The 16,149-nt window shown below is 39.9% G+C and overlaps 1 protein-coding gene and 1 non-coding gene across 5 annotated transcripts in view; one reads left to right on the forward strand and one right to left on the reverse strand.

Moving 5' to 3' along the window:
• Positions 1 to 16,149, forward strand: part of ACYP2 (acylphosphatase 2) — a 191,564-nt gene that overhangs the window by 45,286 nt on the left and 130,129 nt on the right. The window lies entirely within an intron of this gene.
• Positions 6,109 to 6,172, reverse strand: LOC135269805 (U7 small nuclear RNA). The gene has a single exon (XR_010338057.1). It is a non-coding gene; the product is annotated as a U7 small nuclear RNA (small nuclear RNA).

Genomic DNA, 16,149 nt, shown 5'->3' on the forward strand with positions numbered 1-16,149 from the left:
GGCTAAAAACTGGAAGAAGGGAGATTGGAATCAAGGAGATTAATTAACCATATCATACTGTGGTTTCATCAAGGAGAGTAAAAATAATTTGAGAGTTTGGAAAATGTAATTTTAAAATAATGTAGAACAATGATTTCAAAGGATGACCTTGGATTGGTAGCATCAGCATTACCTCGCACCTTGTTACAAACGTAAATTCTTGGGCCCCTCCTTGAGCCTACTGAATCCGAAGCTCTAGGGGTAAGGTCCAGCAGTGGATTTAAGAAGCCCCGCAGGTGCCTCTGATCCACATGAAAGCTTCAGAGCCACTGAACTAGAGCATTAGATGCTTAAGGGTGAAAGACAGCTTGGAGATCACCCAATCTGGTATAGCCAATCTGCATATTAGAATCACCTGGGGAGCTTTTAACCTTGTAGATAAATTGCCCACGCCTCCTGCTCCACCCACAGAACTATTAAATCACGATCTTGGGGGCTGGAACCCATGCATCAAATTATTTCCAGTGATCTCAGGTGCTTCCAATGAGCAACCAGGTCTGAGAACCATTGGTGTGATCTAACCCCTATTGATGAGAAAAGTTGGGATTAGAAGAGGAGTTACTCAAGGAAGTATAGCAAGCTCAGGTAGGGTCTCTTGAATCAATTTCATAACTGTCATGTCCATGAATGCTTTAAACTCTATCCCAACTTTTTTGTTTTTCAATTATTTTTAAAACTTTTGTGGGTACATAGTAGGTGTATATATTCTATCCTAACTTTTTAATGATTTGCCTGAAGATAATCATTCACAGTGATAAATGCAACTGCCACATTTTTAAGAGAAAAATAGGTTTCAGACATTATGGAAAAGTCAGTTCTCTTTTACATTAACAGTTTACACACTTTAAAAAGTTATCCTTTTTGTAAAGATTTTTGTAAAACTACATATTTTTAACGGTAATGAAAAGAATACAGATAAAATAGGGTAGACAGTGCTTTATTTGTGTGTATAAGTAATAACTCTTTTTTCAAACTCTAGGGGGAGCTCTTTGGTTTTTATACATTCTTTTATTCATAATTTGGAAAGTGTTTTAAAGAAGCTATTTTGGGATTTTAAAAAAACCATTTAAAATTTTATAATAAGTGTTCTCGGCATTTCTCAGCTCTCCTTTTCTTGTTGTTTCACAGCCATATAGATAAAGACTTACACTTTTTTGTTTAATTGCTGGACCAAATCCAGATTCAGGGCTCAGAGAGTCATTTTTCAAATCCATCTTAAATTTGTTTTTTATCTCATAGTATTTAACGAATGGCATAAGTTTCCCATGTTTACTGTTTGTGATAAGTCTCAAAGTTGAAATGGAATTTGTGTAAGATGGGTCTCCCTTTATGAATAATGCCAGGGGAGAAAGTCTCTGAGGATATCATAGCTGTTGCTATAGTAATTCCTTCGGCTATTTTTACCCCACTGTGTACAAAGGAGTGTTAACAGCTACCTTCTTGTAACATAAATGAAACATTTTGCTGCTACTTCTTTTTCTTTTCTGTTTTACTAGCTTAGTATTCTCTCTTCTGTTGGGAGTACACTAGGAGCAAAATTCGCAAACTATGAGACCCGTTCTTTTTAATGGCAGAAGCCTGTGGTGTGGTTCCTAGGCCAGCAGCAGCACCATTGATATGGAAGTTTGTTAGAAATGCAGATTCTTGGCTCCCACCCCAGACATTCTGAACCAGAAACCCTGGGGATGGGGTCCACCGATCTGTGTTGAACCACTGGTATAGGCTGTTTTGAAAGGATAAAAATCCTATACTCACCAAACCTACATAAAAAGATGCCTTCTGTACAGGCCAGGCGTGGTAGCTCACACCTCTAATCCCAGCACACAAATTTTATCCATATTCTTTTCATTACTGTTGAAATTATGTATTTTTACAAAAATCTTTACAAAAAGGATAACTTTTTAAAGTATGTAATATTGTTAATGTAAAGGGTGGGAGGAGTGCTTGAGCCCAGGAATTGGAAACCAGCCTGGGCAACGTAGGGAGACCCCCCATCTCAACAACAACAACAACAACAACAACAAAAATCACAAAGCTGGGCATTGTGCTGCACACCTGTGGTCCCAGCTACTTAGGAGGCTGAGGTGGGAGGATTGCTTGAGCCCAGGAAATCAAGGCTGTGGTGAGCCGTGATCATACCACTGTGCCCCAGTCTGGGGCCAGAGTGAGACCCTGTCTCAAAAGAAAGAAAAAAGAAAAGAAAAAGAAAAATTCCTCTGTACAGTCACTTTTGCTTGTTTTGGGTTTGTCTAGTGCTTTTCAAATCACCCAGGGCTTTTGTTAAAAGGAAGAATTCTCATTTAGTAAGTTTGAGATGGAGCCTGGTATTCTGCCTCTAACAAACTCCCAAACAACGTGGATTTTGCTTGTCCTTGGATCACATTTTGAGTGGTGAGGCCAAATAACACATAGTAAGGCCATACCCATCCCTGCATGTGAGTTATCTATGATTTATGAGTATATGCTTTTGATTTAGTATACCTAAGGTCAGTTTTTCCTTGTCAGTCACAGTGGGAAGAGACAATTTCTAGAATGTAATGTTCTCTTGTCTAATTGAAAGTGACTCACTCATAGTAAATGCTACAGGAGGGTATTGTTAGCCAGGATCTGTCTCTGAGACCCTCTATTATAATCAGCAGTGGACACCCTTGAAAAATCACATTATTTTAAAAGCTAAGACTCATTCATAACATTATGAAGGCAGAGAGAAGGTCCTTAAGTTTGAAGATGTTTTCAGACAAAATACTTTCAGACAAAATGAAGTGGTTCATAAATGTTTGTTATCGTCTGGGTGCGGTGGCTCATGTCTGTAATCCCAGCACTTTGGGAGGCTGAGGCGGGTGGATCACCTGAGGTCAGGAGTTTGAGCCTAGCCTGGCCAAAGTGGTGAAACTCCCTTTTTACTAAAAATACAAAAAATTAGCCCAGCGTGTTGACAGATGCCTGTAATCCCAACTACTCGGGAAGCTGAGGCAGGAGAATCGCTTGAACCCAGGAGTCGGAGGTTGCAGTAAGCCAAGATTGCACCATTGCACTCCAGCCTGGGCAACAAGACTGAAATTCTGCCCCCACCCCCCCTCAAAAAAAAGTTTGTTATCATTCACTCTTTGTCATTATTTGTTGAGCACCTGCCATGCGGAGCATTGTCCTAGGCATTTTAGGAATTTTTATTTAAAAAGGATAAAGTCCTTGACCTTGAGGAGATAGCAATCTACTGGGGGCAATAAAACTTATGCCCATGAAAGTTAATTACCAATGTAGGGAGTATTCTGTCAAATGGTAAAGAAGTGTGGTAGAAACTCAGAAAACCAAAGGATAGCGAATGGCTGGTAAACCTGAAAGAGAGATCTGACTTGGGCTTTGGAGAGTGGGTAGAACTGAGACATTCAGAGGAGAGGGGGACAGGGAATGCTCCACAGAAGAGAGATGGCATGGGTCAGAGTGCAGCTTCCGGGAGTGAATCACAGACGCACACAGGAACTGGGGAGAGGTTCAGATGACATGGAGTTTGACTTCTTGTCTAGGAGCCAGATTGGTGAGGATTTAACTGCCAGGCTTTTGAGTTTTGACTTAATCCCTTGTGCACCAAGGAATCATTGAAGAATGCTTTGAGCTGGGGACAGGGAGACCCAATCATATTTTAGGAGGAGTCATTAATGGAGTATTTAGGATTAATTGAAATGACAGACTGAGGGCAGAAACACTCATTGGTAGGCACCTGTACTGGTTGCATAGTGGGGAAAGAAGACTGCAGGAAATACAATAAGGAAGAGAATTGGCAAAGGGGCAATATACACTGAAAATGTAAACACATTTACAAGAAGTTAAGAAAAATTAATCCATATAATGAGAACCGTGGTGTTTGGGACCACATGTCTGTCCTTTTGAGGTGCTGCTTGTGGCAAACAGCCTTTCTTTCTTTTTTTAAATTTAAGTTCTGGGATACATGTGCAGAATGTGCAGGTTTGTTACATAGGTATACATGTGCCATGGTGGTTTGCTGCACCTATCAACTTGTCATCTAGGTTTAAGCCCCCACATGCATTAGATATTTGTTCTAATGGTCTCCCTCCCCTTGCCCCTGACCCCTGACAGGATCCAGTGTGTGATGTTCCCCTCCCTGTGTCCATGTGTTCTCATTGTTCAACTCCCACTTATGAGTGAGAACTTGTGGTGTTTGGTTTTCTGTTCCTGTGTTAGTTTGCTGTGAATGATGGCTTCCAGCTTCATCCATGACCCTGCAAAGGACATGAATTCATTCCTTTTCATGGCTGCATAGTATTCCATGATATATATGTCTTTATCCAGTCTTTTGTTGATGGACATTTGGGTTGGTTCCAAGTCTTTGCTATCGTAAGTAGTGTAACAACCTTACTTTCTAACTAACCATTTTGTAGACACTGTATAAACTAGTTGATTTCAGTGGTATTACCTTGCTAATGAGTTGAAGTTGATATGTTATTTTACTCACATTTATTTTTCTGGTTTTGTATCTCCCTTTAGTGTCCTTTGCCTTATTTCTTGCAATCATGAGTATGTTTTGAATAATGCTAGTCAAAAATTCCAAAGCTAGTGATCCATTGTTAGTACTTTCAGAACAATCATCTTAAAATTTTAGATCTAGGAGGGACCTGAGAAGTCATCTGGTCTCTCTCTCTCATTCTCCCTCTCTCTCACACACACACACACACGCATGCATGCACACACACACACTAAACACAACCTAAGTCCTCTAAGATTTGAGGCAGAGGAAAGTACACTTGAAGAAAATACCGGGTATCATGATGCCCCATCCATGTTAGGATGGTTCACAGAGCTGACCTGACCTGATCGTTGATGCCTTCAACTGGAGAGGAGACTGGATGCTAGGAGAGCAAACAGGTCTTCCTGTGAGTTTCCTTCCTACCCCTGCCCCAAGGGAAAGCCAATAGACCCTAGATGAAGGAATCTTCTGGCAGGAGATCCAGGGAGTTCTTTATCAATGATTACTGGCCATTTTGCAGAGGGTTATCTCTCTAAAAGTCCCAGGAACCCATGTGTGTATATTGAATCAGAGCTACAGAGCCTGACTTGTTTGCAGAAAACATACTGCCTTAATCCACCAAAGCACACTCGTGACACTGCATTCTAAAAGTTTGAAGTTTCACATTCAGTTTAGACAACGATCCAGCAATATCAGACCCTGGTCCACTGGCTTAGTGCTGCATCATTCTTAATGCTCTTATCTTTGTGCAGCCTCAATTGTTGCCTGGTTGGTCAGTCATGGAGACCAAAGTCAGTGTGTTCCACTCGGCCATGGTGTTGCCTGGAGAACACCCAGAGGACTATGTAGTCTCTGATACAGCATGAGCTGATGCATTTGATTATTACCTGTGTCCTCTGGGCAAGCATTTATTCATTCTACAAATATTATAAAGTATCTGCTGTATGTCAGGGAGAGTGTTGGGAACAGTGGATACAAAGATGGGTAATATAGTCTGTATCCTCAAGGACTTGAGGAGAGATGGATAGGTAGACACAAAAGAATATTTCTACAGAATGAAGCAAGGCATGGAGGATTTGATCCAGAAAACTCTTGGGAACTGAATAAAGGATTTTAACCTTCGTACAAACTGAGATCCTCCCATTTCCCTTGTCAATGCCAAGGCGACCTCCATTCAGATACTGTGGCTTTTAAAAAATTGCTCATTATCATGTCCGCATCTCCAGTTTGGCCGACACATCTGTCCTTGTGAAATATGCCAAACAGGATAAGATAATCTCTGAATGTAGACCCAATCAAGTGCTTGAATTACACAACAAGATGGTTAGGCTACCTTGCTACTTACCTTGAAGATTTCCCATAACGATGGAAACTTACTTCTAGATTCTATAGCAATTTGGCTTTTGTATCACTACCTTCCATGCCCCCCACCTCCACTTCCTAGTCTCACATTTGCCATCCCAGTTCCCTGGCAATGCCCATCTCACAAGGCTGACAGATGCAGGTCACAGGCTAGGAGGGCAGCGGGCTCTCTTGATGCAGGACTCTATTTTAAAATTTGGTTTTTGTGTGTGGCGGGGTGGGGAAGAGGTATTTTCCAGTAAAAACCAGAAAACCTGCTGGACAAATTCTGAAAGAGCTGTAATTTTTTTTTAAGGCTCAGGCAATTCCATTTGATCTGACCATCACCAAAGCTATTGGTAATCCCTAGGTCCTTTCCCGATTACTGCATCTATCAACCTCTGACCTTGTGCCTCCAGCTCTTAATAAACATAAAAAGACATCCAATATATTGCCACTCATTTCCTCACCAGTCTGCTATATTTAGTTTGTCAGAGTGTTTCTGGATCTTGATTCAATTATCTAAAATGTTTATTATTTCTCCTAGCTCATCAACTGAGAAATTTGATAAGGATCATTTCTATATCATTGTCCGAATACTTGATGTCAGCGTTGGACAGGACAGGGCCCAGTAGCATGGTCTAGACGATACCCTCCTCTAATACATTTATAATCATATCTATAAAGATATAATGATGTAAATCTTTTGGACATTATATTACAAAATCTCAAATCCATAGAAAACACAGGGAATAGCGTAATACCCACGTTTAGATTTCACAGTTGTAGTATTTTTCTATATTTGTATCACAAATATTATATAGATACAGATTTTTTTTCTCCGGTTTGGATAAACTGCTGTAAAAGACATCTGGGGAAGGATTTGAATATGGCCTGGGTATTAAAGAACATTAAGGAATTAGTATTAAATTTGTTATGTGTGATATCATGGTCATGTAGGTAAATGTCTTTTTTTTATAGCTGTATACTGAAGTACTTGGGTGAAATCTTAGGATATCTATTATTTTATTTAAATACTTTGGGCTTTCATAAACAATCCAATGGGAAGAGAATTGTGTAGGAGATATCCAAAGAGGTTCAGGGAGAATGGTTAATCGTTTTTCAGTCTGTGATGGAATTTTTTGAGTCTGGAATATTTTGATAAGTTCTAAATAATAAGCTACTTTTTAAAAATTACCACATAACTTTGGGAGGCCGAGGCGGGTGGATCACGAGGTCGAGAGATCGAGACCATCCTGGTCAACATTGTGAAACCCCGTCTCTATTAATACAAAAAAAAAAAAATTAGCTGGGCACGGTGGCGCGTGCCTGTAATCCCAGCTACTCAGGAGGCTGAGGCAGGAGAATTGCCTGAACCCAGGAGGCGGAGGTTGCGGTGAGCCGAGATCGCGCCATTGCACTCCAGCCTGGGTAACAAGAGCGAGACTCCGTCTCAAAAAAAAAAAAAAAAAAAAAAATTACCACATAATATGAAAGACAGAAATTTTCATCCCGTTCTTGGTCACCATGCCACCCCAGAGTCTCATTCCATCCCATCTCCCCATCCCAATTATTACTGTAAGTTTTTGTAAAAATTGTTTCTATATTTTGATGTACATTTCTCAAAACTGTTTTGTCAAAATATTCACTTTTTCCATTGTCTTCATCACAGTGGCTTCAGACAAAACCACTGTGTCAAATCTGCCATACCCAGGGCAGACATGGTGGCTCACAACGGTTATCCCAGTACTTTGGGAGACTGAGGCGGGTGGATCACTTGAAGTTTGGAGTTCAAGACTGACCTTGCCAACATGGTGAAACCCTATCTCTACTAAAAAAATATAAAAAATTAGGTGGGCGTGGTTTCATGTACCTGTAATCCCTGCTATTCAGGAGGCTGAGGCAGGAGAATCGCTTGAACTTAGAGGCAGAGGTTGCATTGAGCCAACAGCATGCCACTGCGCTCCAGTCTGGGCCACAGAATGAGACTCCGTCTCAAAATAAATAAAATAAAATAAAATAAATCTGCTACATTCAATGTCCAATAAAGAAAAAAAGCAACAGGAATGGTAAGTTAGAAACCACAACAAGTATTTGGGTATTACCAAGTGAAGTGTTATTGATAAATAATTTTAAATACATTACTGGGATAATATTTAGATAGATATAGTAGAGCCAATTATTGTTATGTATCAGCTAAGTTATTTTAAAATAGATATGATAGTAATCATTGAATTAAACAAATCTATTGAATTTTAAAAAGAGAAAGAGTGGTAAAAATGAACATGCATTATCTCTTGGGGAAATGTAAAATGGATGATAAAACAGCATGGTAGAGGGTGTATTATAGATAACACATTAATTGTAATTGTATTAGAAGTAGAATGTTAAGTATTGCCATTTTCTGGATAGCTGAGGATGACAAAATCAAAATTTTTAGTGCAGGCTTTCACTTAAATGGCATATAAAATAGGCAACCAAGGTGCAACACTGGTAGGATGAGCCAAAGCTTTATTTTAGGCATCATTTTCCATTCCTTTAAACCTGTTAGGATTTGTAAAGCTTGGTTTTGCTGCCCAACGAGCCAATCAGGAGTGTTACGGAAGCATTTGTCTCCCTAAGTAATTTTAAATGCTGTTCTTTCTAAAGTATGCGATACTTATCACTTACTTTCTCCCCCTAGGATGGAAGCTATTCAGCAGAGGTTGGCCTTTTTCTGATGACCCTGGTATATAACTTCAGCAGTGAATCTTCCAGGGCCGGTTAGCGTGTGTGGTGCTGTTTGAGTTGCACGCTTGCATTCTTGGGTCCTGGTGTGTCATTCTTCTTTGTTAGGTCTGTCTGATTTTGATCTGTTTCTGGTGATTCTTGGAGCACACCCATGAGAGCCTCCCCTATCCCCCTTTGACTTCAATTTCAGATCTATGTACATTACTGAAATAAATACATACATGCCCACCTTCATTTGGAGCCTCCTTCATAATATGTGATAAACAATCCTCAGCCTGTAGAAATTGTTTTTTTAAGAGAGATAAGGTCTTGCTGTGTTGGCCAGGCTGGCCTGCTGCAACCCTCCTGCCTTGGTTCCCAAAGTGCTGGGATTACAGGCATGATCCACTTCACCTGGCCAATCTCTAGGAATTTGATTTAAGTCTAGCTATGACCTACCAGCTATATCCATGTATTCTAGACAACATTTTTGACAAACAGCACACAGGAAAGGCCCATGAAACTTACATTTATTTTTTCCCTAGAGAATAATATTGCCTTCTTTTTCTATAAATTTATTTTTAAATCTAATAATTAATAAAATTATTAATTTATTAACCTGCATGTTAAGAGTCAAACAGTGCTAAAAATACTAAAAAACCAGCAACTTCTACCTCTTCAACCCATCACATCCCACTCTTCAACAGTAGTGTTACCGATTTTTTTTGAGTATTCCTCCTATTTCAAAATAAGTGGTATCTCTTAAATCATTAACTTTACGTACTGTCTAGTGACTTTTTGTTGTGATAGACAAATCTATTGATGTTCTATTATGGTAGATGAAGATGTGACTCTTAACTACTCTTTGCTTCCCTCATTTCCCCATTATGCTTTTATACGACTTTTGGTTAATGCATCTGCAGTCAGTTGTTATATTTTTAGAACTATGTAAGTTGTGTCCTAAGGTGCCCTCAAGGAGGAATCTAGCTCCAGGTGTTCATGTCTTCTTTTTATTTTGAGACAGACTCTCATCCTGTCACCCAGGCTGGTATGGAGTGGCGCAATCTCGGCTCACTGCAACCTCCACCTCTTGGGTTGAAGTGATTCTCCTGCTTCAGCCTCCCAAGTAGCTGGGATTACAGGTGTGCACTACCCTGCCTGGCTAATTTTTGCATTATTAGTAGAGACAGGATTTCACCACATTGGCCAGGCTGGTCTCCACCTCATGGCCTCAAGCAATCTGCCTGCAGAGGTGCTGGGATTACTCTGCCTCCTAAAGTGCTGGGATTACAGGAGTGAGCCACCACGCCCGGCCAGTTCATTTCTTCTTTTAGCATTTGGTGATACTTAGCTATACTTGGTTGCCAATTCCAAGTGATAGAAAAAGCTTTATCTCCAAATCCTGTTAAAAAAATTTTTGTAAAACAGTTTGTTTTTTTTTTGTTTGTTTGTTTTTTTCTTTAAATCACAGAATAGACACAGTCTCTTAGGTGGTTGGAAGCATATTTGTATCTCCAGCTAGATGGAAAAGTCTTGTGGGCAGGGATTGTAATATGACTTCATAAAGAAAAGGGATTTTTTAAAGGAAAGGTTAGGAATTGGATAGGCAAAAGGAAGGAGGATATGCTTTGTACTTTGGTCCTTTGACCTTTTACCTGAAGGCCTGGAACTCCTGGAATGAAATAGTTATGCGGTCAAAGGTGGGAGGAGGTCTCTTAGCGTCTGATTTTGCTGCCCTGTGGACCTCACTGCAGGTCTCAGCAATTCTCCACTGCCTGACACTATGACCTCCTCACTGCCCCGTGAGGTGCAGCCCCCTCCAAGTTGGTCACAGGGAAATGCCACGGCTGACTTCGTTTAATTACTGGAGTGGCTGGTTGTACTGGAAGGCTATCAAGAGTATTGGGAGGGCTAAGCATTTCATACTCTTTGTGCTGCCTTCTGTGTGTATGTGACAGATCCTGGGCAGGGACCTCTGAGCCAGAGCCCCTCTCAAGGTTAAGCTTGTGCTTCTGCCTCCCCCATATGTGATCAGCAGGGGAGAGGCTGGAGTGCGTGAGCTGGAGTGCACATTCCCAAAGGTTCACGCTGGCCTTCCTTCGCGTCTGCTGCCCAGCCCTAAACATGACCCTTTTAATCTCATAAAACTACTCAGAAGGGCTTCAAACATAAAGAAATACAGTCCACAGATTTCCTCCCCCTACTGAAGATATCGAATGGAATATGGAAATGTCAGCAGGGAGTGAGCTGTTACCTTTCTACTAAGAGCTTTAGTTCCTGATGACCAAATTTACATCTTCTCTATTAAATACATTTATCTGCCAAAAAGCTGTTATGCCAAAAAGCTATGTCCGCAAATTTAGGAGACTATCTTGGTGTCATTTTTGGTTATATAAGAATCACAATGTGGTGTTAGTTGCTAAATATATTATTAACTGGTTTGAGAGCAACCCTGGTGTTTTCTTTGTTCGTGAAGGTCAATTTTCACTAGCAGAAGCATTACAGATTTAACTGGAAGGACTTCATTTTTTTCCTGTAAGAGCTTTTTTCACCCCTTTCATTAGTAATTCTAAAAATTTTGAACTGGAAATTTTAATAATAGAGTAAGTAAATCTGAGCTTCTTTGAAAGTTGTACTTGTCAGTTCTATTTTTTGGTTTCTTAGGAAACAAGTTATAAACGGCTTTTTAGTTCTTAATACATTTCTAATTACAGTTCTTTCTCCTCTTTAAGGGACTTGTTTTTCTTTAAAAAGGTGCAGTTTTCTTTCCCTGTACCAATTGGAATGTTGGTTTTAAAAATTCATATTCTTGGGTTGGGTGTGGCAGCGGTTCACACCTGTGCTCTCACCACTTTGGGAAGTTGAGGCAGGAGGATCACTTGAGCCCAGGAGTTCAAAATCAGCCTAGTCAATGTAGGGAGACCCCACCTCTACAAAAATAAAAAGTAAAAGTTGCCAAGGATGGTGGCATGTGCCTGTAGTCTCAGCTACTCAGGAAGCTAAGGCAGGAAGGATCCCTTGAACCCAGGAGTTTGAGGCTGCAGTGAACTATGATTGTACCACTGTACTTCAGCCTGGGTAACAGAGCAAGATTCTGTCTCTAGAAAAATAAAAATTATATTCCCTCTAACCGTGGTCATTAAAAAAAAATATATATATATATATATATACACACACACACACACACACACACACGTATATATATGTATATATATGTGTATGTGCTTGCAAAGAGACAAAAGTCAGTTACTTTAGGAAAAGCTTTTAAAATTAAAGTTGTTTCATATGATCATGTTCTTTATTTATGAACACATTTGTAGCAACTGAAGTGTTGGCCTTGGTTGAATTTCCTTCTTCTCTCCAAATCATCAAAATTGATGAAATATCAATCTTGCTGACTGATTTTTCACAATAATGTGTGTAACCCATGAGAACGAAGGGTGTGGAGACAAATTTAGCTTCCACACCTGGAGTGGGAGCAGTATGGGGATGAGTAGGGGAAATTGAACTTTACTAATCTCTTAGCTCATATGCCAAGAGCATAGCTCATGGATCTTGCGTTGTGCAAGGAAGGGTTACATGTTATCAAACTGATTTCCACTCAGTTACATCTTTTCTCAGATACTTTAAAGAGGACAAGTTGGGGGATAGAGAGGAATTTGCAGCTTAATTGCTACCTGTTCCAGGGTGTGAACTGAGGGAAATGGTGCAATCTTTCAGCCTCTTCCCTTCTGATGCTGTGTGTTTTACACTGACCAAGTGGTTATTAATAAGTCTTTTATGGCTGTCACCATGTTCCAGAAAGATTGTTACTGTCTCTGACAATCTGTAGAGGAATGAGGAGTATGCATACTCTTCTGTCAGTCACCCCATTTCCCACCTTCTTGCTCCCCTACACTCTAAGCTTCAGGAGTTCCCTGATGGACTTCACCTGGAACATTCTTACCCATCTTTACATGGTTGCCTCCTTCTCACCATTCAGGTCTTAGCTGAAATATCACATCCCTAGAAAGAACATTGCTGGTGTTCTATCACTTCACTCTTATTTTCACCATAGCACTTGCTGTTGTTGGATATTTTCACATCTATTTGTTTATTGTCTGCCTCCCCCAAGAATCGAAGCTCCGTAAGAATTGGGCCTATATGCTGACTTGTTCAATGGTATATCCCCATCATCAAGAAAAGGGCCAGCAAACTTTTTTCTGTATAAGGAACCAGATAGCAAATAGTTTAGGTTTCATGGGCCAAACATTCTCTGTTGCAACTTCAGCTCTGCCATTACAGCACCAGTGCAGCCAAAGACCTACGTAAATGAATGAATGAAGCTGTGTCACAATAAAACTTTATTAACAGATGCTGAAATATGAATTTCACATAATTTTCCTGTGTCATGAATTTTTTTTTTTTTAATCATTTAAATATGTTAAAGCCATTCTTAGTTTGTGGGTTATACAAAAGATGAAAGGCAGATTTGGTCTGTGGGCTGTAGGCTGTTGACCCCTAATGAAGAACATTGATTTGCTGGCACTTAGTGCAAGCTTATTAAAATGAACAAATTGGTAGAGTGAAAGGGAGGAATTTTCACATGAAGAAATTAATTTATTTTTTTCCAAAAGTAGAATAGTAAAATATTCCTCTAAACTAATTCTGAATAAATAGATTATTGTGGAATGATAAGAATCCTATCTTCTCTTTTGATATCCCTGGGATTTGGCCTGGCTAGCAGAGTATGTGTTACAAATTGAGCCTAAACCAATTTGGCATGCATAACTCTTACATTCTTTTTGATGAGTAAGAATAGGCCGGGCGCGGTGGCTCAAGCCTGTAATCCCAGCACTTTGGGAGGCCGAGGCGGGTGGATCACGAGGTCAAGAGATCGAGACCGTCCTGGTCAACATGGTGAAACCCCGTCTCTACTAATACAAAAAATTAGCTGGGCACGGTGGCGCGTGCCTGTAATCCCAGCTACTCAGGAGGCTGAGGCAGGAGAATTGCCTGAACCCAGGAGGCGGAGATTGCGGTGAGCCGAGATCGCGCCATTGCGCTCCAGCCTGGGTATCAAGAGCGAAACTCCGTCTCAAAAAAAAAAAAAAAAAAAAAAGAATAACTATTGAGGTTTGAGGGACATACTGCTCCCACTCCAGAGCAGTTGTGTTTAGCCACTCTCTCACAAACCAGCTACCAGGTAAGAAGAAAAGCAAGATTCGGGCAAAATTCAGTCATACGTACAAGCTTTATTTTTTGTATTTTTTTTTTAAACTTTTAGTTTCAGGGGTACATGTGTGGGTTGGTTCTAGAGATGAATTGCATGTCATGGGAATTTGATGTACATATTATTTTGTTGCCCAGATAATAAACATAGTATCCAATAGGTAGTTTATTGATCCTCACCTTCCTCCCATTCTCCACCCTCAAGTGGGCCCCAGTGTCTGTTGTTCCTTTCTTTGTGTGCATGTGTACTGAATGTTTAGTTCCCACTTATAAGCAAGGACTTGCAGAGTTTGGTTTTCTGTTCCTGCATTAGTTTACTTAGGAAAATGGCTTCCAACTCTATCCATGTTGCCGCAAAGGACATTATCTCATTCTTTTTTATGGCTGTGTAGTATTCCATGGTGTACATGTACTGCATTTTCTTTATCCAGTCTACCATGGATAGCCATTTAGACTGATTCCATGTCGTTCCTATTGTGAACAGTGCTGCAATGAACATACGTCTTTATGTTAGAAAGATTGATATTCCTTTGGGTATGTACCCAATAATGGAATTGCTGGATCAAATAGTAGTTTGTTTAAGTTCTTTGAGAAATCTCCAAACTGCTTTCCACAGTGGCTGAACTAATTTACACTCTCATCCACAATGTGTAAGTATTCCGTTTTCTCTGCAACATCACGAGCATCTGTTAATTTTTGACATTAGCCATTCTCAGTGGTATAAGGTGGTATCTCATTGTGGTTTTGATTTGATCTCTTTAACAATTAGTGATGTTGAACATTTTTTCATATGCTTGTTGGCTGTGTATATGTCTTCTTTTGAGTAGTGTCTGTTCATGTCCTTCGCCTACTTAAAAAAACCTTTTGTTTCAATAGTTTTAGAGGATACAGGTGATTTTTGGTTACATGGGTAAGTTCTTCAGCAGTGATTTCTGAGATTTTGGTGCACATGTCACCTGAGCAGTGTACACTGTGCCCAGTATGTAGTCTTTTATCTGCTACCCCACTCCGACGCTTCCCCCAAGTCCCCAAAATCCATTATATCATTCTTACGCCTTTGCATCCTCATAGCTTAGCTCTCACTTATAAATGAGAACATACAATATGTGATTTTCCATTCTTAATTTACTTCATTTAGAATAATGGTCTCCAGCACAATCTGCTGCAAAGGCCATTATTTTATTTCATGGGTAAGTATTCCATGGTGTATCTATACCACATTTTCTTTATCCACTCATTGGTTGGTGACCTTTGCCTACTTTTTAATGACAACAATAAATGATAATTTAAGTTCCTTATAGATTCTGGATGTTAGACTTTGGTGAGATGAATAGTTTGAAAATATTTTTTCCCATTCTGTGAATTATCTGTTTACTCTATTCATAGTTTCTTTTGCTGTACAGAAGCTCTTTAGTTTAATTAGGTCCCATGTGTCAATTTTTGGTTTGGTTACAATTGCTCTTGGCACTTTTGTCATAAAATCTTTGCCAGGGCCTATATCTCGAATGGTATTTCCTAGGTTTTCTTCAAGGGCTTTTAGAGTTTTAGGTTTTACACTTAAGTCTTTAATCCATCTTGAGTTGATTTTTGTGCATGGTGTAAGGAAGGGGTCCAGTTTCAGTCTTCAGCAGATGGCTAGCGAATTATCTCCACAACACTGATTGAATAGGGAGTCCTTTTTTTGTTGCTATAAAAGCATTTATTAATCAAGCATTGATTAACAAGTGGCCCAAAGAAGTTCATTTCAACTTTCTTCTGATGATCTTAATTTGTCTTAAAATGTCTTAATTTATTTGTGCTGCTCCAACAAAATACTTGAGACTGAGTAATTTTCAAAGAACAAAAATTAATTTTTGTATAGTTCTAGAAGCTGGGGAATCCAGGATCAAGATGTTGGCAGGTCCAGTGTCTGGTGAGGGCTGCCCTCTGTTTCCAGGGTATACCTTGTTGCTGCATCCCCTGGAGGGGAGGGATGCTGTGTCCTCACAGGAAGAAGGTAGAAGAGCAAGAGCTCTGAACTCTGCGGGAAGCCTCTTATAAGGGCCTTAATGCCGCTCATGAAAGAGGAGACCTCATGGCTTAATCACATTTTAAAGCCTCCACCTGTTAATACCATCGCATTAGCCATTACGTTTCAACACCTGAATTTGGGAAGGGACACGTTCAGACCATAGCATTGATGTTATATGCAAAACTCATTGAAGGTAAAACATGACATTCTAGGACCAAGAAAGATCATATCGTCAGAATTTCTTTGAAACCAGTAGCTGGATATGGGACCAATTAGAGTATGCAACTTCTGATGTTATCCCTCATGGTACATGTTATAAGAATCTCTGGATTCTTATATCATGTTTGTGACAGGA

This window comes from Aotus nancymaae, unplaced genomic scaffold (assembly GCF_030222135.1).
Source record: "Aotus nancymaae isolate 86718 unplaced genomic scaffold, 86718_ANA_hifiasm-v0.15.2.pri h1tg000057l, whole genome shotgun sequence".
Lineage (NCBI taxonomy): Eukaryota > Metazoa > Chordata > Mammalia > Primates > Aotidae > Aotus > Aotus nancymaae.